General features: G+C 43.8%; 1 protein-coding gene and 1 long non-coding RNA gene across 2 annotated transcripts in view; one reads left to right on the top strand and one right to left on the bottom strand.

Annotated features, from left to right (window-relative positions):
* SLIT3 (slit guidance ligand 3) overlaps positions 1 to 21,443 on the top strand; it is a 595,338-nt gene that overhangs the window by 255,628 nt on the left and 318,267 nt on the right. The gene's annotated exons all lie outside the window — the stretch shown is intronic.
* Positions 771 to 21,443, bottom strand: part of LOC121010687 (uncharacterized) — a 22,782-nt gene continuing 2,109 nt past the window's right edge. Inside the window, exons 2-3 of the long non-coding RNA XR_005781324.1 lie at positions 11,292 to 11,444; positions 771 to 1,094 (exon numbers count right to left, since the gene is read on the bottom strand). This is a non-coding gene — a long non-coding RNA (uncharacterized LOC121010687). The remainder of the gene's footprint in view (positions 1,095 to 11,291; positions 11,445 to 21,443) is intronic.

Here is a 21,443-nt window from a genome sequence, read left to right as displayed (position 1 = left end):
ATTTTCACCCCTAAATAGATGTGTGACCTTGGTGAATGACTTACCTTCAGTGAGCATCACTGCCCCTTGGGTAAAATATGAGGATGACCCACCGAGAACTTGGGAGAATTCAAGCATGGCACACAGTTCTGGGTAGACATAGCTCAGTCATTATTCCCTTTCCTTGCGTGCCTTTTTATCGAGTGGTTCTTGGCACTAACTTGCTAGCTAGTTTGCACCATTCCTCCTAGGTATAGGTGTCCGTTTTGCAACCCTATCTTCTAATTACATGTATGGTATAAAACATAATTTAATTGAATGTATGCGCCTACAGCTATGTTTGATGTGAATGCATCATATATAGACATAATGTGTGTGTGTATGTGTGTGTGTGTGTATATATATATATATATATATATATATGTTATATGTACAGCACATATATCTTCAATCAACAGGTACATACTGAGGAGATATCTTAGGTTCCACGTTGTTCCAGGCACCCCAGTGTTCTGCCATGGTGCTACTCAAAGCGTAGCATGCAGATTGGTGCCGGTTGATGAACTGTATGTTACTGGTCTGGGACAGAGAAGTACAGAAATTGAGAGTAAACATTTAGAAACATCATACTTTGACACTGCTAAGACATCCGTACCCGTGTTCGTCCTTGTGATCCTTCATTTTGATCGTATTCTCCAAAAGTACTGGTGCATGCCAGATTGAAAACTAAAACAAAAACAAAACCAGCCAGCCCTTCGTGGAGTCACCAGAGGAGTTTGCTAGAACAGACACGTGCTCAAGCTGCTCCCCGCCTGCCAGGTGCTGCAGTTTATTTGTGGAGTGAGAAGAGACCATTACACAAAGTCGTCAAACAACAATACAAAGACAACAGTGAAAAATAATGTCATGAGGCAGTCATAAATGATCCAGTGCCACACCAGTGGTCGCGATGACACTTGCCACAGATGTCCGTAGGGGGATGAGGTGTCGAAAAAGTCTTCCCTGAGCAGGTGGATTTGTTTTGATTTCCCCTGCATTGCGGGCCTCCTGTCAGGGTCTGCTCCGTCCCTTCTCACTCGACAGCCTGACGGGTTAATCTCCTGGTGAGCGAGGGCCTGTGAATGAAGCTGGATGGAGTTATATGTCAGCCTACAACGGGCACACTCTAAGTATCCCGCTTCATTTTCCTTGACGGCACTTTGATGTTAGCCTAAGACACGTCAGATTACAAGGGACGTCATGTCATGTGTCAAATCAGTGTTGGGGCTCCATCCTGACACTTTAATTAGTACGGGTGGAAGGAAAGGATGTATTGTTTTTCTGTTCCAAGGCAAAGACCCTAACACCCACTGAGAACTGTTAGGCTCTGCCCAAGCCCCTTTTAAAAACACAGCCTGTACCCCCTAGGATAATGGCCACAGTGTCAAGCTAATGAAAAGAGCCCCCAGCCAGGAGATATAAACCTCCCTTGACTCCAGTCCACCAGCAACGCCTTGTGTGAGCTATGTCCCCCAAGTGTCCTGTTCAGTAACACAAATGCTTGTTAATTATTGACCTTGCAGGCTTCCCAGCCTTAAAAAGTAGCTACTAATGCTTTCATATACCTCACAGGAGTATTAGCTGTTGAAATCATGCCTCTGACAGTGTGTCAGATGCCACAAATGATGCCAAATGGGGGGAGGGTAGGCTATTGTGTGTGTGGGGGGGGGACGCCATTGGAGACCTTTGCTTTTAAGAACCATTGTCAATTACCAGCAGTTTACTCCACAGCTGGAAACACCTGCAAACACCTTGCTTTGCTTGTGCCACTGCAAGCAAGTGGGGGTGTCAGAGTTCAGGGACATATTCTATCCAGAAAAGTGCCCAGGCATGAACGTAGCCCTTTGCCATTTGCGAACGTGGCCCTGAGTAATGAGAAACCTGCGCTTTGCTGTCTGTTCCCGGAAGAAGGTCGTCCAACTTAATACTGAGTGAAATCTCTGAACGTCAATAAGCTGCATTCACTCTGACATCTAGACTCCTGTGTAATTAAGACCTCAGGTCTGGCGCTTGGTTTATCAGTGTGTCACTTCTCATTTACATAAGACTTTGGTTTTTCCCACATCTCTGCACAGACGCCGCCAAAAAAAATACTATTAACAATGAAAGGGCTGAGGATAGAGTTACATAGCCCATCGTGTCTTTAATCCCTGCTTAACATTTCCCTTAAAAAGAACATTGCCCTATTCGGAAATTAAATGCAATGTGTTATATGTTCTTTATGGAGGGAGAAGGGAGGTGGATTTTCCACTGCTTTATTTTGAGCTTGAAAACATCCGATTTCATGCCCTTTATTCAACTGTGAGGCAGAGTCTGCTGCATAATTGGATGGTGGTTTCTTCATCTCTCTTTTAGAAAACAACAGACTCTTCTCACCTCCCTGTAGCTGGATGCTAAAAACTCAGACTGGACTCAAAGATCCCCTAGGTGTGTTAATCTGGTTTTGTTTATCCAGACTGAAGTCTCTTGGGGGAAACTGGATCCTACAAAGGAGAAAAGTGACTTCTGGGCTGCTGGAAACCATCCTTCCCTCCCCATGCAGCTTTCTCCAGGGCAAGGAGCAGTGGGGACCCAACACTTTGGATGCCTCCTCTTCCGACGTTAATGGCTGTGAGGCAGAGTTCATTGTTGCAACTCAAATGAGAAAAAGCGCATCCAAGAGAAGTTAGGGGACTCTCCCAAGACCACACGTGGAGTTGGTTATAGGACCTGGGAAATACTGCAGCCTCTACAGGCCTTTATTTGCATGCCAATATAATGTACTCATCTGCCAAATTAGGGATAGGGAAAGGAGTCTAATAAAAAGGTACAGAGGGGCACCTGGGTGGCTCGGTCAATTAAGCGTTGGACTTCAGCTCAGGTCATGATCACATGGTTCATGAGTTGGAGCCCCACATCAGGCTCTCTGCTGTCAGCACAGAGTCTGCATCAGGTCCTCTGTCCCCCTCTCCCTGTGCCCTTCTCCCGCTTGCATTCTCTCTCTGTCTCTCTCAAAATAAACAAACAAACAAGTAACTTTTTAAAGAAGGCACAGAGATAGGAGATTCTGGTTCATAGAACAGGATTCCAGGCCCTAAGATGTCTGTTTTAAGTAGCAAGCCATGAATAAAGGATGGAGACTTGGGCTTGCTTTCAAGGGTCCTCCATTCCAGCTCTGTCACTTCTACTGTGTGACCTTGGCCAAGTCCCTACACCACTCTGGGCTTCAGATGCCTCATCTCAGAAGCAGATTATTATGGTGCCCCCTTTGCAGCATTCCTATGAATACTAATGAAGTCATTCTCATAAACTACTTGGAGGAGTAACTGATGTAAACTTAGCTTTCAGTGAATATTGCCTATTAGTAGTAGCACTGCTACTGTTTTTATCCAGATGGTTAGTCCCTTCTGAATGAGACAAAAACAGTGATTGACTCCACTGCTGCCAGATTTTCCCCATGTCTGTCCTCAATATCTGGACAGTCCTAGGAGGCCCAGGCAGCCCGGGAAGGCACCCAAGAATCTAGGTCAGTTCTCAACCTGGGCCCTAATGAGAATCATCCCAGGGAACTTGGTAGTATACTGAGGGTCCCATGCCTGAAGATTTTTGTTTACTTGACCTGGGATCCAGCTGGGCATCAAGAGTTTTAAAAACTCTCCAGGTGATTCTAACGTTAAGAACCCCTCAGCTAGCAAAAGGCCCTATTAATTTTGATACTGAAAAAAGTCCCTGAAATATGAATGGTACAAGCTATTATTTCCCAAGTATAGTGTTTACTGCTGATGTTATGTGAGATCCTGATAGTTCAGATTATTTGTATGTTGATAGCCTTCCAACTATTTTAATGTGAATTAGGAATCGATATTTCACAAGTGATATTCTTGAGATTTAAATTCATTAAAGCTAAAAGTGGAAGGGAATATATATAAATTCAATTTAAATAAAATACCAAGTATCTTTATGCATTTATGGTTTAAAAGTATGACTTTAAAACATTTATGACTAAGGTTTGGGAGATATAGTATGAAGCAAGTATGGCTATAGTCATAATTTTGAGAAAATATGATAATTCTAAAGAATAAAATTGAGTAATTGTACAACTTTATCATTTGAAAAATTAAAGGTAGATTTATGGTGGAATATAATGAAACTCTGAACCCATCTAAGAACACAAATTCCTTGGTGGCTAGTAACTTACTTTGGGGATGCAATTGGAGATAAAAATGTTATTCCATATTTACTCAGAACTATAATTATAATTACTGTGTATATACTGACATGGTTAATGATAATGGCATCCTGTATTTTAAGAATGCCTTACCATTTACAAAGTACTTGCACTTACATTATGTAATCGGATTGCCTGATAACTTGCCGTGGTTGGGCTATTGGACCCTCATCACAGCTGGGGAAAATGAGGCCTAAGGGCTTGGTTAAATGGCCTGTCTCACGTTACAAATAAGATGTAATAGTGCAGGGCTGGGACCTTGTCATCCAAATCTAAGGTAGATCTTCTCATTTTTACCACTCTTGTTCTTCTAAAGTCTTGTCCATGTTGCCTGCTCTCTCCCTTCCACGTTAAATTATAAAATCTCCCAAGGGCATCTCTGTGTGACCGTGGATTTCCTTTCTGATAACTGGCTCCACTCTCAAGAGCATCCAGTGTTACTTCCAGTATTAGAAATTAATTGGGCCAGTTAAGTCACATATATACAAAACCACCCTAATGAGGCTCCTAAAAGTCTCTTCACTTTATACCCTTGACCAACCCCATTTTTTTTTCCAGACAGTAGCCAAAATCGGACAAATGGACAGTAGCTGTCCATTTTGCTTTGCATAAATTCTAAGCCCTGCACCACCTGACCCGTCTCCCATCTCCTGGCACTCTGGGCCAGCTCATGTCCTTGATATCCCTCAAACAGGCCACACTCTCATTGCTTCATATCTAGACAATATGTTGTTTTGTGCAGCAGAAATGGTCTCTCTCTCCCTCTCTACCCTGCCGAGAAAGCCTCGCTTCAGTATTGTCTCCACAAAGTGGAATTCTCTGACCTCCTAAGTGGATGAGACCCCCTCCCCCACATTTACTCTTTCGTACAGCAGGCAGATCTTTCCTTCCTAGTCCTTATTATGATTTGGAATTATTTATTGGTGTGAAGCTGCATGAGGGCAGGGAATCAGTCATCTTCATACTGGTTTTCTATTATTCTAGTTCCAAACTCTAGCACGGAACTTAGTACATGGTAGTTGCCTAACAAATTTTGTTGAATTGATGAACAGGATATGAAAAGGCTGTGGGGTAGCTTACCCTCTCTGAGGACAGGGCACAGTTTTCACCTCCCACACTGACAGCAAGTTGGGAGGTCAGAAGTGTTTATAAGATCCTCAGGGCTGATCAGGGCCGCCTGCAACTGTACTATCCTGAAGCCACTGTCTATACCTGACAAGTACTACAAGCTGGGTACTTCATATAGGAAATGACAACCTGCCAGCAGCTTCCAAGCTGCTTTTTAAGGGAGAGAACATTCTAGTTAAACCAGGGTAGGAGACCCAGAGCGCTGCCAGCCCCACCCTTCCATGGCTCCCCTAGGAGTTCCCAAGGTGGCATATAAGAACCCTGCAGTTTTCAGAACACAATTTTAAAACCATGCATCTAGTAGATAAATACAGCACCAGATGTTAAAAGTCTGTATTTTGTTCCCAATGATACCACTTTCTATTGCTGAGCCAGGAAGTTGCTTTTATTGGCCAACTTTTAGTTTCCTTACCATTATAATAGATACAATACTGCTTATCCTACTTGTTGGATTGTTTTGTAGACAAAATAAGAGAAAATGAAAATATTTTGAATAGGTAGAAGCACTTTATATTATTATTTGAGCCTGAGTTACACAGATATGATGTCTTCTCTATAAAGGCTTTTAAATGAAGACACACTTATTTTCACAGATACAAAGGCGTCCCAAAGACATAAACACAGTGAAAGCACAAATGCATTATTCATTAGTGTTATGGATTTAGGTGGGTAGTCAGAAAGAAACAGTGTTCTATAGCAGGAAGGTCTTCACCTGCGAATCAGGAGACCTGATTTTGAACCTACCTTGTCATCCAGTTGCTATCTGTGGGAATTTGATAGGTTATGTAACCCCTGGAAGCTTCTATGACCCCCATCTGTAAATTGCAGGGGGCCAAAGTGGGTGGGAAAGCGGAGAGGGGTAATGATAGTTTGGAGGATCCCGTGAAGCAAATAAGAAAGGCCTCTGGAAACAGCAGAGCGTCTTAGCAATGCAAGGCATTAGTATTATCCAAGCTCTTGCATTGCTTAGGCAAGGGGAAGTCAAGGAGTTGTCAGGGAAGGCTGCCCAGAATAGCAAGGGAGTACCAAGAGCGACTTGCGTAATGACAGGGAGAGGCCAGGTCTAGCCAGAGAACGTGTACTTCGGGCGAGGGAGCAGCCTGGGAGAGGGCTTATTTCCAAGGAGCTGGCAGGACCCAGCCAAGACGGTGAGTCGCCCCCCCTTCCCAGGAGCTGAAGTGGCTCCTAAAAGCTCTGGATTACAAGGCAGAGGACAGCATCCAGGTGGGCAGAATGTGTTAAAAGGATCCCAAGCACACTCAAGGATGTTTGTTTTTGATTGGAAGATAAGGATTAACTGGATTAATGGAGCCTCATGGATAGAGAATGTGCAGACGCTAATTACCCCTAAATTACAGTGGATTCCATTGGAATTGTGTATTCTCCTCTACAAGCCTAACTGCTGCCCCTCCTTCCCTCTCTCCCTTCCTCCCCACACAATGCTAAATGAACATGTCATGGTAACTGAGATGAAAGGCCTTGAAATTTATTTTCCACTTCCCTCCAAGATCTCTTGTTTGCAAAATACAAGAGGAACTAGGTTACTAATCTAGTTTCAGTTTATTCCATAACAAAACAAAAAAAAAAAAGTGTATTCCAGGGTCTCAAATTTCTGGAAGATTTTTTAAAGCCCTCTTTCCTTGTTATGTTTCTCTGCCACACTGATGGCCTAAATAAGTGGTTCTCAGAGTTGAGTGTGCTTCAGAGTCACCTGGAGACCCTTTTGAAGCACATTCCTGGGACCTACCCCCAGACTTTCTGCTTCAGTTGTTCTTAGGACGTCCCCCAAACTTGCATTTCCCACAAGTTTCCTGGGAATACTGATGGTGGTGGTCTAAAGACACACTTAAGAACCACTGAACTAGGGAAAACGAAAGCATTTTGAAGAACCTGGTCAAAGGAAGAACAATGCAAACCTCAAAATCCTGGGGCTGCATTTCCTGGGAGATGGAGGTACAATCATTCAGAACTCAAAAACTATTTATTTCCTAAGTCAAATATGCATATTATCTTGGATGTTGTAAAGCCTGTAGGATAAATGTGCTTTTTTATGCATGGGGAATGCATAAAAGTCTGTAACTGGAGAAAGTTCTGGCTGGTGGCCTCCACCTGCTCCCCCCTTCACTCTGGTTTGCCCACTGCCTCTCCTGTGGATTACTGTTGTCAAGAGTTTTTTGGCATCTCCACAGCCATCACACCTCCAGACCCCTGAACATCCCCTCTGCCTTAACCTTGCCAATATGTGTTCAGTCCTGTTCCACATTTATTCATAGATCACTTCTTCTGTGCACCACTGGGTAAGGCTTGGGCTCCCTTCGCTAATGCCTTCAGAACTTTGCAAAGCACTGGACAGTGAATCAACAGATTTGGGGTTCTGGTTCTGGCTTTGCATCTGTCTGGAAAGAACACTCTAAACCTCTGGGTATGATTTTACTCATCAATTAAAGGAGAAAGTCTAGCTAGATTAGTGGTCCTTCCCCTTTAGGAGAAAATGAAAATTAAGTGTATAGACCTATTCCGGGAAAATGCACATATGCATGACATGCAAAGTGTTGCTTACAATTTTTAAGCTGCATAAATAATAGTATAGTAATAGCAAGCAATAATAATAGCTGGCATTTATCAAGTGTCAACTTTATGCCAGACACCGTGCAAAGCACTTTACATGTATTACCATATTTAATCCTCGCAACAACCCTGTGAGGGCATCAGGCCCAGTTTCTAGATGAGAAAATCATGGCAGCAACAGGAAGGAATGCATCTCAGGTCACCTAGTAGTACGCAGCAGAAGGGAGACTTAAGGCAATTTACATTGTCCTGAAACTGATAAATGGTCCTCCGGGTTAAGAAGGGACCCTGTACTAGGTGGTATTTCAAGTTCCTGAAGCTCTGAAGTCCAAGTATTTGCATCTTGCCCCCAATTTTCCTAGTCCTGAGAACCAAACATCGGGGAATGACCCATGGTGTTCTCAAGGCTTTTATGCAGCAGAAGTGATCACGAAAGTTAGAATATAAAGGAGATTTGGGGTTCACGCTCACAAAGCAAGTCACTTCTGTCCTTTGTGTCTGTCTTAAAAATGAATGCTTTCTTATCACGACTTCTAACCAGAGGCAGCCTCCTCTCAAGGCAAGGGGAAATACCCATCTCGGCTTGGGCAGGTCAGTGATGTGACAAGATAAAGGGCAGATCCTTAATGAAAACCACTCTGCCTCCTGCCAGCAAAGGAGTTTTCTTAGTGCATTTCAAGTCCACTAACACCTCTTCCCAGATCAATGGCTTTTCATAAATGCACCAGGAGATCTTTGAACCACTAATGCTTCAGGGGCTGTTTAGGTTTGGAGTCAAACTGTTTAATATAACTCTCCTCCAAGTCTGGCTCTATTGAAAGGTCTCAGGAAACAAGGCGGGGGGATGTATAAAAAGCAGAACTGCCATAGCCAAGTGACGTCCCCCCACCTAGGCCTCCTGTTTATACAAGCAAATTGGACCAGGCTGATTACTTGCAGGAGGGGAAAGAAGGAATGAAATGACACGTGGGTCATGGTAGAGAGTTGAGTGAAAAGGAATCAGATTAAAGGTGCCTTTCGATTGGAGGGGAGCAATTCATTTGCTTGGGGATGGAGGGAGCCATTGATTGGCTTCATCAACAGATTAAGTCACCAACAGATTAAGCACTACAATGAATATTGCGCTGTGCCAGGGAGGCGTGGGCCAGGCTTCCCTGTTCCTGGGAAAATGAGTGCCATTTTGTTTAAAACTTCTTCAAGCACTTAAGCTAAAGGAAGGATCTTTCCCAGAAGGTAGAGGACTGTCAGCATCAGGAGATATTATGCCAAAGGGCTGTCTTCCTTGTGTCTGTGCTATGCCCACACCTGCTTTCACAGAGCCCTTGGTGAGAGTGGTAATGAATAGTAATGGTAATAGTTGGTATTTTCTGAATGTCCCTGTCGGCACTGTGTTCTGTCTTTACCTCATCTAAACAGCACAGCAGTCTTCTGAGGCGGATCTTCTGCTGTTACCCCACTTTTAGATGGGAAAACTAGGTCTCCATGCAGATAAACAACTTGATCAATGTCACATCCATCTGGGATGGGAATCTAGATGATCTTGTCCACTTAACCACCTGTGTCTATCTACCTGTGAGAACATGATCCACCATCATTGAATGTTTTGTTCATTTACTCCTGAAGATCTGGGACCTAGTGATTATTTCATGTATTACCTTGTTTAGACTTCAAGCCCTGTGAGGGCAGCGACCATGTGGTTCCTTTAATTTATTTCCCACCAGAGTTCCTGGTAGAGTAGAGACCTGATCCCTATCTTTTATCCTTGAAAAGTCACTTTTTTTTAATGTTTATTTATTTTTGAGACAGACAGAGTGTGAGCTGGGGAGGGGCAGAGAGAGGAGACACCGAATCTGAAGCAGGCTTCAGGATCTGAGCTGTCAGCACAGAGCCTGATGCAGGGCTTGAACTCACAAACTGCAAGATCATGACCTGAGCCAAAGTCGGGTGTTTAACTGACTGAGCCACCCAGGCACCCCGAAAAGTCACTCTTAACGCTACTTTAGAGTTTTATGGATTTTTTGATATAGTATTAATATAAAATCACCACATAAAATATTGCTTTAGGCACCAAAATTTTGGAAAGATAAAAAAGAGAAACCACAAGAGATAACAGTGATTAACATTTTGCTATACAGCCTTCTACTCTTTTATGTGTATAGGCACATAAAAACATACCTTAAATAGGATTACACTAGGGGTGCCTGGGTGGCTCAGTTGGTTAGGCGACCGACTTTGGCTCGGGTCATGATCTCACAGTTTGTGAGTTCGAACCCCACGTCGGGCTCTGTGCTGACAGCTCAGAGCCTGGAGCCTGCTTCAGATTCTGTGTCTCCCCCTCTCTGTACCCCTCCCCTGCTCACACTCTGTGTCCCTCTGTCTCTCAATAATAAATAAACATTTAAAATTTTTTTAAAAATAGGATTACACTGTATACGTTGTTTTGTAGCATGTTTTTTTTTGCTAACAACATATTGTGGACATCTCTCCACATCAATAAGCCTAGATCTTCAGTTGTTTGTATGTCATAATCTTGCAGTGTTCCAATGTGTGGCCAGGTCAGAATGCAGTAATCTGCAGTCAATCGACTGGGTGCTCCCTAGTATTTGCTTGTCCCTACAAGATGCAGCAAGCCTCCCTACACCTACAGCTTGCTGCTTCTGTATTTCCATCACTGCTCTTGGCCCCACTTCTTGAAAACGTCACTCCCTCAGCAGTTGCTTGGATCACAGTTCTCGAAATGGCAAAATATGTATGCTGTCTGTTTCAGGATGCCTTGGAGACTTATATGATACAGTTTTTAATATAAAAATTTGGCTGTGGCATAGCCCTTAGAACAGAAGGAAGTCACAAGTGCCATTTCTGACTCAGTCCCTCCGGACATACTAGCCTTCTCTCCTGTGAATGCCCCATCCCTGGAGTAGACACAACCTGGGGCTTGTAGCCACTTCCAGAAATACCCTGTCTGTGAAATTGCAATGGACAGCCAATAAACCCGGGGTCAGGGGTTAATGAATGCCAGGAAGAGCATGGGAAGAGGAGGCAGGCTGGAGGTTTGGGAGTCTGGGGAATGAACCACTCGTCTTTTAAGTTCCTGGGCCCAAGAGCATCATGGTGAATCACAGGTGGGTGTAACTGTATGAAGACCTGGCCAGGTATGAGGGTGGAGCTGGGGGAGAATTCAGGGTGGCAGTGAGAGTTTAATATAAGGTACAAGCCTGGGAGCCCTATTTATTATTTTTCATCAGCCAAAGAAGGCAGTTTTTAGATTTAGGGTTTTTTTTCTTTGATGAGCTGTCACCATGGTGATAGAATTGGAAATTCTTTTTCTGACAGCATTGCTGTTAAGCCATTTGTTGAATTATTTGCATACCGTGACTCTAGAAGGCCCCCAGAGCTGTGTGCTTCCCTCTCTGTCAAGAAGAAAGTTGGTGTCAGCATCTCTTGGGTTCTTTGCCACAGAAATGTCCAGGTTTCCTGCATGCCTGGTCTCTAGCAGGTATTCCTGGATTCCCCATAGTGCATCCTGCAGAAGGAACTCATGAGAAAACAAAATCAAAGAGAAGAAAAAAGTGAAGAATTTACCATCTGTTCCAGGGAAATTTGAGTCTCTCTACTTTTCTCTGGACCCATGTGGTTTGGTCTCTGGTACATCACGTCTACAGAATCCACCACAGGGCAGAAGTGCTTGGAGGAGACATGCAGTAAGTATGACCTTCCAGAATGATCCAGGCACTTAGGAGCCCAAGTTGCTGCTTCCATTACTGGGCTGGAACTATCTGAATTCACTCCTGTTCTTCTGTGAGTGATAGTTTCTTTAAGATTCCAGATGGATCCAAGATAATTTTTGAAATTCTCTTAACTTTCTGACTGATTTCAAAACTGTATCTGGAAAAGTGCCTTCTTCACATCCTTCTCTGACTTGGGCCCAGTAAAAGGGTGGATTGCATTCTGAAACTTGCAGCACTTTTTGCCCTGACTCACACTTCCATTCAGACCTCTTCTCTGAAAAAGCACCAGCCACAGTAATGAAGAGCCATATCCTAATGAGAAGAAATTGAGTTTACTGATTATCTTCTAATTCAGTGAGACTTGGATGTGTCTGGAGACTTCAGGAGTCACAGTTGGCCTCTGATCCCATGGCCCTGTGAGAACTCTATATGCCTAGGTAGGAATTTTTTGAAGCTGCCCCTATGGCTTGGGTTTGTGTCTTCTCATTTTGTCTCTTCTCTGCCCCCATTCCTCTGCTACTCTTCTTTAAAGACAAGTAGGGGGTGGTGTATTCTGGGTTGCTATCGGTTTGCTTCTGGAGGATGGGGTGCGTGTGACAGCTTGGGCAAGGCACGGAGCCCAGGCTGTTTGTGTCACACTCCGTTCCCAGTGACAAACACTGCTGCTCGCCTCCCTGTCCAAATCTAATAGCACGTATGTTCTCCCAGTTCCGTGCTGTTGCTCAGGAAACGGAAGCAGCAGCATGATCTAGAGTAGGATTATGGCTTAGTCAACCTTAAAGCCTCGCAGTCCTTCTGGCAACTTCTGGCAGGAAAAGCCTATCTGCTCCCACTGCCCAGGGAGAGGTTTGTGATAGACAGGTTCGTCTCCGTACTGGGAAGGTTTGCCTCCTGAAGTTAGAGAATATGTGTCTGCCCACAGCTCACACTGGGGCAATGTAGTTCTCAAACTCTAGGATCTCAGCCAAATCCCAGCCTTGCTGCTCACGAGATAAGGCACATGAGATAAGCGCTTATTAAGCACAAGCTGTTATCATAGCCCCTTCAATGGCTCTCCTCTTCCTCCCTGGGTGGACTGGCCGTCCTGGAGTTTCCCAGTTGCTAGACCTTAGTGCTGCTCTCCGGATTAAGTTCCTGGCTCAGAGGCTTACCAGCTGGATGATTGGTCATGTTCTTCACCTTTCTGATCCTCCCGTTGGTTATTCATAAAAGAAGAATAATTATGCCTATGTCCCAGCCGGTTTTGAGGATAAATAAAATAGCACTCATGAGGCCCATAGCTCAGGACACACCCAGTGTGGCCTTCTGGCAGAATCCAATTCTCCACATTCAGGATATAAATGTTTCCACTGGGGAGAAAAAACAGTTCTTTTCCCTTTCCCTGGATTCAGTCCTTGGTCCCTTTCTGAAAATGCACCTGCCCCTTGTATACCTGCTCCCCTCTGTCTGAGGAGATGGGTGAAGCACAGGTGAAAACCCAACCTCTGGCTCCCTTACACACACACTGACACACTCACCCAACTTTTCTATCTCTGCTAGCACATTGCAGAGAAGGCCTTTAATATGGTGGGGGAGCCCAAGAGTTTGGGGCACAGGAGGCAGGATGAAGATTCTAGGAGACATCCGTGGGAGAAGGTAGCTAGGAGTAGGATGGAAAGAGAACAGAAGGTAGGAATGAGGAGGAGGAGACAGAGAGAGAGAAGAGATTTCCCAGTGAGCTTAGAAGCCCCCTAGTTTCCTAGAAGGCTTTGGGGAATTTACCATAGCTTCTTGTCACTGCCAACGGCCTCCTACCCAGAGGTCTAGAGCTGTCCCTAAAGAATACTAAGGACCTGTGAAAACCTTCAGTCTTATAGTCATTCTTCTTTTAAAAAAGTGTTTTTAATGTTTTATTTTTGAGAGAGAGAGAGAGAGAGCATGAATGTGGGAGGGGTAAAGAGAGAGGGAAACACAGAATCCAAAGTAGGCTCCAGGTACTGAGCTGTCAGAGCCTGACACAGGGCTCAAACTCACAGACTGCAAGATCATGACCTGAGCTGAAGTGGGACACTGAACCGACTGAGCCACCCAGGTGCCCCATAATCATTCTTCTTTAAATGAAAATTCCACTGCCTCCAGTTTTTAATAGAACCCTAATATAACACAACCTTTTTGTTTTTTTACAAAGAACAAACCATTTTCTTATAATAATGGAGGAAATGAAACCCCAAGTCCATCTCTGCCAAGAGACTCACTGCTGTAGATACCAACATGTGGACCTCATGGAAGAACTCACACTAAAGCCTTCTTTGGTTCTCAGGACCTTCTTTGGTGTGCTTGCATTATATGCCTGTGTGTATCTGGACACTCATGCAACTCCTCACCATAAGATGGCCATCCAGAGTGATAAAAATGTGGCTGGTGTGACAATAAATAAATTGATTAGGAAGTTTTCAGGAACTCACAGAGAGTATGTTCAAATAATGGAAGTCAGAGCTTTCATTTTCGTAGGCCCCTTCATATAGCCAGAGAATATCATTTAAAAAAATTTTTTTAATTTTTTTTTATTACTGAGACACACACACACACACACACACACAGAGTGTGAGTGGGGGAGGGGCACAGAGAGTGAGAGGGAGACACAGAATCTGAAGCAGACTCCAGGCTCCAAGCTGTCAGCACAGAGCCCGACACAGGGCTCAAACTCAAGAACCGTGAGATCATGACCTGAGCCAAAGTCGGACACCAACTGACTGAGCCACTCAGGCCCCCAGGGAACATCATTTTAGACTGGGCATCTCTAGAAGTACAAACGCTATAGTGCTTTCACTAAGAAGCACATTTTTGCTTACTACCTGTTCATCGTTTGCTCATTTTCTTGTGGAGCAAGGCAGAGCTTTAAGCTTGGATGGGGTGTGTTTCCTCTTGGTGAGTTACTGTGTTTAAGCACAGAGCACATACTCTAATGTTTACTTGTCATGGCTCTTGTTCCCTTCGGGAGGGGAGTTAGGGCATGTGCCAGAGAATTTTGTCTCCTTTACACACCCTATGTTTCATCTAAAACAGTGACAGGTCTGAAACCACTTCCTGCATCTTCCTGTTACCCCAGACACATTTTGTCCAATAGGATACCCTTAGCTGCAAGAAACATTAATCTCTGACTCGTAGAACTGATCAACCTTTCATTATTTTCAGTGGCAGGATTGTGTTTGTACAAGGAAAATATAAGAAATACATAGTGTATGTAAACACAGTCTGCAAACATCAGTTTATATAACAATTTCCCACTCATTCCCACTTTCCACAAAAGCTAAACCTCACACACTGCTGGGGCTGTGTCCATGCTCCTGGGTGTTTAAATGGTGCCCACATAAAGAAGGAGGTGATGGGCATCTAGTTCAGAGCATTTAAGTCTGTCTACCTGGGCACCCAATAAGACAACCCCCTCTTTACATCCACCTTCCTTCTTCCCTGCAATTCTGCCCAGCACAGGAAATTATTCTTCTACTTCCTTGCCCCTCAGAAGCTCTGGGAAACTCTCAAAGACTGTCTCCCCTTCAAGACTGCTAATTGCCACCATGAATCCATTCTTCTCTAATGCCCCCGCACCAGGACAGAGCGAAGGTAATTCTGAGAGGCTTTGTCCCCTCATTTGGCTCCACCTGGCACAGTTGGTCTCCTCAGACCTCAGCTTGTATCATTCTTCATCCCATCCACGTCCAGTCCTGCTGCTTGGCAGAGAAAGGTTAAGAAAGGGGTCTCTACCATGTGCCCATCTGTGTCTCAACTCCCTTCACAATCCTTTTCAATATTTTTCCCAACTGGAGAAATCTTTGGATCAGAGAATTTACTAATTCTGACTAATCCAGTATACCCCAAGTACTTAGTGCTTAGATCAGCACTGTCCAACCGAATTCTCTGTTATGATGGAAATGTTCATTATGGTAGCCACAGATACATGTGACTGGTATGACCAATGAACTGAACGTTTAATTTTAATTGACATAAATTCATATAACCACGTGTGGCTAGTGGCTGTCCTGTTGCACAGCACAGGTCTAGATTTTTCAAACTTAAAAGCCAAGAGTTAATTTCTTTGTTCTCTATGTTGTATAGGACAATCCATCCCTAAGGCAAAGGTAGAATCTATCCTGTGTGCTTGGGTACAAGAAAGTGTATGGGTATTGGTGGGTGTGGTGTGGAACATATCAGTTATCGCTTCAAAATACTATCCCCCCATAAATAAATAAAAAGCCATGCCATACTGGTTCAGTCAGTGGAAGCCCAGAATCTGCCCATTGCCCATCCCTTAAACCTTATAGAAGATACTGAGGGACCTCTGAAGGATCACAGGAATTCTTGGAACTTGCTTTGGAAACCACTGAGCTAGCTTATATTTGAAATCCAGTATGGTTCTGACATTTTAAAGATGTAGACTTGTTTTGATGAGGAAGTCATGCCTTCAAAGGGGTGGTGACTTACCTTAAGGTACACAGCTAATTCTTTCAGGAAAGATCTGAAAGCCAAGTCTGCCACACCTTATCAGAACTCTTTCCCCTGCACTTTGTGGCTTTCTACAAGATATTAACCTGGATGCTAGACTTTTCCATCTCCCCTGAAGGTACTTATTTCTTGGAGAAAGGGACCAGTCTCTTCCTCTAGCACTGTGAATGACAGGGCTTCTACCTGTCATCAATGGGGAGAACAAACTCATTATGCTGGCATTACAGGATGTGAGGCTAGCCCTCAGGCCAAACAGTTCCCACAACCACTGCCCTGTCTTCTCTAACCTTCTCTTTCCCTATAAACAAGTAGCAACTCATTATTTCCCATCCTGCATTTGAAAATGCAAAGGACCTCCCTCCTTAATTCTTTTACCTATGGAGAGAACTCTGTGTTTAAATTGAATTAATTGGGCTGCTCTAGCAAGTGAATTCAATATAATGTATAATGACCCAAATTGATTGAGATTTATTTCCCTTACATGAAGCCCAAAATGCATTTTCCATGCATGAGTGGCTTGGTCCCAAGTAATGACTAAGAGAGACCCAAACTCCTTCATGAATCTCTGGAACCTCCAATAGGATGACACCTAGGTTCAAGGCTAGGCTTGTCTGCAGCAAGGAGGATCAAGTCAGGGAGATTTAACAGTCCAGGCCAGTCTCAATTCCTTTTCTCATTTCCTTGGCCAGAGCTCAGTTACATGATCAGGCCTAACTGCAAAGGAGGCTAGGAAATGTAGTCTAGATACGTGCCAGGAAGACAAAGAAATGGATTTGTCCAACAGCTAACCATTCTCTTCCACCCTTCTAAGCCATAGAATCCTTTATATGCAAAAAGCCAAATAGGAAATATTTTCAGCTTTACAGGCCATACTGTCCACTTCTGCATTGCAGTATAAAAGTAGCCATAGACAATATGTGAACAAAATGGCATGACTGTGTTCCAATAAAACTTTATTACACAAATATGCAGTGACTGGCCAGATTTGGCCTAAGGACTGTAGCCTGCCAGTCTCTTTTCTGGACCAGGGAACATGCGTATTCCTAAACAAAACACAGAACAGGAACATTTTAGACTATTTACAAAGAACTGAAAAAAAGTATGTGTATTTTCTGTGGATCCTGGTGGCAGCAAAAGCAAATGGATTATGAGGCTATAGGAGGTGTCGGGGGACTTATTTAATTAGTCCTTTATAAAAGTGGAATATTTTCAGCTATGCTTCGAAGGAAAGGCATGATAGCTATGAAAATAACATTTATTAAAAATGTAGATTTCAGGATTCCACCCTCAGTATTTTGGGACAGGGCCCAGGAATCTGCATTTTTGGCATGCTCTCCAGCTTGTTTTAAGCAAATGGTAGAGGTGGTAGGTGATCACAATTTGCTGAAAACTGCTAAGCCATTAGTTTTTCTGATTCTCATGGATGTAGCAGTTATGACATAACTATGGGCCTTCTGAGTACATAGGAAATAAGATGCAAGGCATAGACAAATTCACTAATCTAGATAAACCTAATCCCCTTTTCCTTCAAGGAAGCTATCGGAATGTATGGGAGTGGGAGTGATCCTACAGGTCTTTCTAGTTTAATTTTTTTAACTGAATTAGCTTGGGACAGTAGTTAGCGAAAAATTGCATATGGCACAACCCACAATTGATTGTGAAGCAAGGAATAGAATCAAGACTTCCAATGAGACTGTGACTGGCAGGCAATGTTGTTTCATTTAGGCAGTCCATCACTTGCATCCCCTCCTCTGAAAAATGGCGGCTCCCAGATCTGAGAAGGGCCAGTGTTTGCACTGGTGAGAGAGTCACAGTCATAGGGAATGAGTTGACACAGTTGGGTGATTCTGATTCTTAACACAGTATCGCTTCCCTTTCCCTCTCCATGATGCAGCTCAAAGTTCTGTGAAACAACCCTGGCCAGCACTTCCCCTCCTATCACCCAGCAGCCCAGAGTAGGAGGAGGCAAATCGGCCTGGGAGTATCAGCAGAGGCTAGGTGTCAAGGCTGGGTGCCAGTGGACACCCAGCAGAGAGAGGCAAAAATTCGCTCTCTGCAACCTTGAGGAAGTCACCGCAAGAGTGCCCAGGAAAAGGAGTCCCTTATGCCAGCCTGTGTGTTCATGTTGCAAAGATGTAGTTGCAATAGAAGAAAAAAGAAAACTGCCTTCTATAATACTGTATGTTAATTATACTTAAAAAGAAAAAAAAAGACAAGTTAAAAACAAAACAAAAACACTGTGTAGGCCAAAAAAAAAAAAAAAAAAAACCCACATAAAAAAAAGAAACATAAGTGCCTTCGAGCCCTCCCCTTTCCCCTGGATCAGCAGTCACACACCTCAGAATGGGTGGAGATGTTTTCAGTCCCTTGGCAAGAAGACTGCCCTGCGCCCAGGAGTGAAGAGCAAATCAATGTGTGTTTGCACAGTTCAGCGCCCAACTCAGAGATAAGAGGAGGGAGAAAGATAAATCACTGTAAGGTTTCTTTCTCTAGTAGAGGATGGGAGTGCTGCACTCAGATCTGATTTCTAGGCACAGGAATTTGCCCTTAAGTGACGTTTCCCACCCCATCCCTCCAGGGCGAGGCCTGGCAGCCCCCTGTCAGCTGTCTGTCTGTAATCAAGGGTTACCGACCGAACCTGTATCTTCAGCTCATCAGCTTGGCTGTGCCCTGGGGTCAGGGTGGTACTCTAGCACTGAGCAACCCCATCTCCCTGGGAAAGGCAGCTTTCATTTTTATTTTAGTGCCCTTTGTAGCAGCCCTCTGATGACTTTGATAAAATGCATACATTCAGAAAATTCAAGGTGGAAGGCACCTTGCCTTGGTTCACTCCCTGATTTCCATGTAAATAGGAATCACCTTGGGAGCTTGTCAAATTGTGGTTTATGGTGCACCCATCTCCCAGAGATTCTGACTCAATAGTGACTGAGGTGAGGCCTGAGAACTTGTATTTATATAAGCTTTCCAGGTAATTCTAATACAGATGGTATAAATGATGCTGGTAATTCTGGGACAAATGGTGTAAGTGGGAGACATAAAGGACTGGGGAGGAGAGGGAGGGTTTGGGGGAGTTTTGGTTTGTTTGTTTGCTTTTGAATTGCTTTTTGGAGATTTAGAACCATAACCTCACTCAACAGTGAAACCTAGCAATCTTATCAGCCTTGCATTCAAAAAGAGCTTTGTTTTGTCTGACTGGAATTTTTCTCCAGCTTAAGCCCTTTTTCCTTTCTTTGATCCTCATTGGCTCCAGATTGCTTCTCTGACTTCTCCCCATATAAGCAAGTAAACGAAATAAAACTTGGGAGCTGCTTGAAGACACTAAGGCATTCCTTAGGCTTTTCTTTCTCTTACCTTCTTCTTTTCCTTATAGACAAAATTCTTCTAGGACTGCCTCCTAGGACCAATTATCTATGCCACTTCTTCCATGCTTCCTAGTTACTGCTGTAGTACATGCCTTTGAGGTCAACCAGGAAATTTGGCCCCATTGCCATATAGAGGCTTATGGGAAGCATTCAGTGGACTCTGAGGAGCTGGCTGCAGATGGTATGTAGTTTGGCCCGCCCTTTCCACCATGCTGCAAGCGAGGGCTGGCATAAGTGTTATGAACGCCCCCCAAGGTAGCTGCTTTCCTCTCCTTAAAAGCTTTTTGTGAGAGCCTCCAGCATTGCTGGGTCTATGCCTTTCCAGCCCGATTTCATGCCATAGCTCTTCTTGGCTCACTCCTTGACTTTTCTGTGTTGGGGACCCCCAGTGCCTGGGGTGAGCTGGGTCATTAGGGAAGAACAAAAGGGAATGTTCCAGAAGAGTCTGGAATGGGGGGGAGGGGTGGGCAAAGAGGAATCACAGATGATCATGAAGCACCTGATCTACTGACCTCAAGGTAAAGACTACAGGCACCTCTAACTCTAATTAAGGCCCTACTGTATATGCCATATATTTGCATGACTTTTCCAAGGCAAGATTAATTGACCTGCAGATCCACAATGACTTTTAAAGGTAGATTGCAGGTCTAGTCCCAGAAGGTGCAGAGTTTACTGGAAAATTTAAAGAAGTTGCCATCAAGCAGTGATAGTTTACATCACAAGGATGACAGAGTGTGGTGACATGTGAGCCATGTGACCTCAGCTCACTTACGCTCTCTAGACATTAGTAGGTATATATGGAATAATGATTCCATCAACAATAAGTAATGTTTACGGAGCATTTACTACATTCTTAACATTGTATTACGTGGTTTATATAATATTTAATTGAAAAATCATACTAACCCTATGTGGTATATACTACTCTTTGTCCCATTTCACAGACGAAAAAATGGAGGTATAGAGAAAGCCAGAATCTGTGTGACTAGCAACATGCTCTTAACACTGTGCTGACATCAATCTCCTGTTTTATTGTGGACTGAATGAGGTGTGTATGAGGAGTTTAGTGCAGTTCATAGCAGATAGCACTCAACAAATGATAACTACACATACTATGTATGTTTAATGGATGGGTCCATCCCAAATGATGTGATTTCTCAATTTATAGGAGTAGATGCACTTAATGAAGAATGAGGATATTATGTTTTGCTAACCTTGCACATTATCATGCCCTCTCCTAGGAAGGCTTTCTGGATCCCCAAAAGTCACTTCTCCCACAGTCAGCATGATGCCTTAGTTGCTAGATTTCCCCCATGAGCCTGTCTTGATTTCTGCAGCAGAAATGTTGCCATTTGGGCACACCTGTTTCTGTATTAGACTAAGCTTCTTGGTGCAGTGACTGTATTTATTGTTCCATACCACCAGGACTCAGTCAGGAGACTCTCTTTTGCTGACTGGCTGGTATGTCTTATTTAATGCTTAACAAGAGACTTGGGGATTTGTCCCAGAACCTAGGAGCTGGATAGTTGAACCATAACCATGGGACATCAGCTACTCCAAACCTTGTGAAAACAGTTGCTGATTTGCTGGCTTTCCTGGTTGGCTGCTGGGGGTCACTGGCCCATGTGAGGCAGATGAAGGGCACTTGGCCAAGAGGAAGAAAAGAAGAAAGGCAGAAGATGAAACAGGAAGAGCAGGGGAGAGAAAAACAAAAGAGCATAGAAAGTAATGTTTGCATAGAAGTCTAAAATTTTTAAACTGAAAAATCCTTAGAGGGTACCTATTCCAATTTCTTAATTTTATCAAAAAGTTTGAAGGCTCTAGACAGGTTGTTACACAAAGTTACACAGCTATGGATTATGTATCACTTTTGGACAATCCTAGCAGAAACCATTCTTGCCTCTGTGTGTGTGTGTGTGTGTGTGTGTGTGTGTGTGTGTGTGTGTGTGT

The sequence above is a fragment of the Herpailurus yagouaroundi genome, unplaced genomic scaffold (assembly GCF_014898765.1).
Source record: "Herpailurus yagouaroundi ecotype Mexico unplaced genomic scaffold, PumYag 29, whole genome shotgun sequence".
In the NCBI taxonomy this organism is placed as follows: domain Eukaryota; kingdom Metazoa; phylum Chordata; class Mammalia; order Carnivora; family Felidae; genus Herpailurus; species Herpailurus yagouaroundi.
This window is presented reverse-complemented; position numbering and strand designations above follow the sequence as displayed.